Genomic DNA, 2,532 nt, shown 5'->3' on the forward strand with positions numbered 1-2,532 from the left:
TGGGTCGTATGGTAGTCATATTTTTAGTTTTTTAAGGAATCTCCATACTGTTTTCCATAGTGGCTGTACCAATTTACATTCCCATCAACAGTGCAGGAGGGTTCCCTTTTCTCCACAGCCTCTCCAGCATTTGTTGTTTCTAGATTTTTTTATGATTGGCTTTATAGGATGATTTTTATTTTTTTTATTTTCATTTTTTGTTGTTGTTGTTTCTTTTTTGTAGGATGATTTTTAAAGTGTTCCTTCCTCTTCAATTTTTCAGGCAGAGTTTGAGAAGTATTGGTGTTAATTCTTCTTTAAACATTTTGTAGAATTTGCTAGTGAAGCCATCTGGTCTTGTGGTTTTATTTTTTGGGAAGTTTTTCCATTACTGATTCAATATTTTTACTTGTTATCAGTCTGTTTGGATTTTCTGTGTCTTCTTGATTCAGTCTTGGTAGGTTGTATGATTCTAGGAAGTTATCCATTTCTTCTAGGGTATCTAATTTGTTGGCATATAATTTGCTCCTGGTAGTCTCTTATGATCCTATGTATTTCTTGTTTTTTAAGAACTTTTATTGAGATATGATTGACATACAATGAACTGCATATATTTAAAGTGTACAATTTGATATTTTTTTCTTATTAGTAATGTATATGGCAATCCCAATCTCCCAGTTCATCCCACCCATCCCCCCCACTTTCCCCCTTGATGTCCATATGTTTGTTCTCTGTGTCTGTATCTCTATTTCTGCCTTGCACACCTGCTGAATTATGATCCTATGTATTTCTGTAGTGTCAGCTGTAATTTCTCCATTTTCATTTCTCATTTCATTTATGAGTTGTCTTTCAATTTTGTTAGTTAGATTTGCTAAAGTCTTGTCAACTTTATTTTTTAAAAACCCAGCTCTTAATTTCATTAAACTTTTTTTTAAATTAATTTATTTATTTTATTGGCTGTGTTGGGTCTTTTTTGCTGTGCGTGGGCTTTCTTTTTAGTTGTGGTGAGTGGGGGCCACTCTTTGCTGTGATGCGTGGGCTCCTCATTGCCGTGGCCTCTCTTGTTGCGGAGCACAGGCTTTAGGTGCGTGGGCCTCAGTAGTTGCAGCACATGGGCTCAATAGTTGTGGCCCATGGGCTCCAAAGCACAGGCTCAATAGTTGTGGCACATGGGCTTAGTTGCTCCGTGGCATGTGGTATCTTCCTGAGGCACGGATGGAACCTGTGTCCCCTGCATTGGCAGGCAGATTCTCAACCACTGCGCCACCTAGGAAGCCCTCATTAACCTTTTTTATTGTTTTTCTGGTCTCCATTTCATTTTTTCCACTCTAATCTCTCTCATACCCTCCTTTTTGCTAACTTTGGGTCTAATTTGTTATTTTTTCCCCAGTTCCTTTTTTTTTCTGGGTGACACCCTCAGGTATTTTTTGAAATATTCATTTACTTATTTATTTATTTATTTGGTTGCACCAGGCCTTAGTTGCGGCTGGCAGGCTCCTTAATTGCAGCTCCAGAGCTCCTTAGTTGTGGCATGCAAACTCTTAGTTGTGGTATCCATGTGGGATCTAGTTCCCTGACCAGGGATTGAACCCGAGCTCCCTGCATTGGGAGCAATGAGTCTTATCCACTGTGCCACAGGAAAGTCCCTCCTCTAGTTTCTTAAGGTGTTAATGTAGGTTGTTAATTTGTGATTTTTCTAATTTCTCATTACATGCATTTATCACTCTAAACTTCCCTAACAGAAGTGCTTTTACAGCATCCTATAAGTTTTAGTATGTAGTGTTTCCATTTTCATTTATTTCAAGATATTTTTTGATTTCCCTTTTGATTTCTTCTTTGGCCCAAGAATATGTTGTTTAGTTTCTACATATTTGTAGATTTTCCAGCTTTCCTTATGTTGTTGGTTTCTAGTTTCAACTCATTGTGTTTGTACAATGCATTTGTTATGACCACAATCTTCTTAAATTTTAAGAATTGTTTTGTGTTTAATCACATGATCTATCCTTGAGAATGTTCCATGTATACTTAAGAAGAATGCATATTCCACTGTTGTTGGATGGAATGTTCTATAGATGTCTGTTAGGTCCATTTGGTCTAAAGCATGGTTCAAGTCCATTGTTTCCTTGTTGATTTTCACTCTAGACAATCTACCCATTGTTGAAAGCAGGGCATACAAGTCCCATAACATTATAGCACTGTTGTCTCTTTCTCCCTTCAGATCTCTTGGTTTTTGCTTAATATGTTTAGGTGCTCTGATGCCAGCTGTGTATATATTTATGATTGTTATATCTTCTTAATGAATTCACCCCTTAATTATTATTCACTGACTTCCTTTATCTCTTGTTACCAGTTTTGGCTTAAAGTTTATTTTGTTTGATATAAGCTTTAGCCACCTCCAGTTTCTTCTGGTTTCTATTTGCATGGAATATCTTTTCCAATCTCTTTACTTTGAGTCTATGTGTGTCCTTAAAGCTGAAGTGAGTCTCTTGAAGGAAGCATATAGTTAGATCCTGTTTTTTTTTTTTTTTTTTGATTGGCGAAGTCAATCCATTT

The sequence above is a fragment of the Hippopotamus amphibius genome, chromosome 17, assembly GCF_030028045.1.
Source record: "Hippopotamus amphibius kiboko isolate mHipAmp2 chromosome 17, mHipAmp2.hap2, whole genome shotgun sequence".
NCBI lineage: Eukaryota > Metazoa > Chordata > Mammalia > Artiodactyla > Hippopotamidae > Hippopotamus > Hippopotamus amphibius.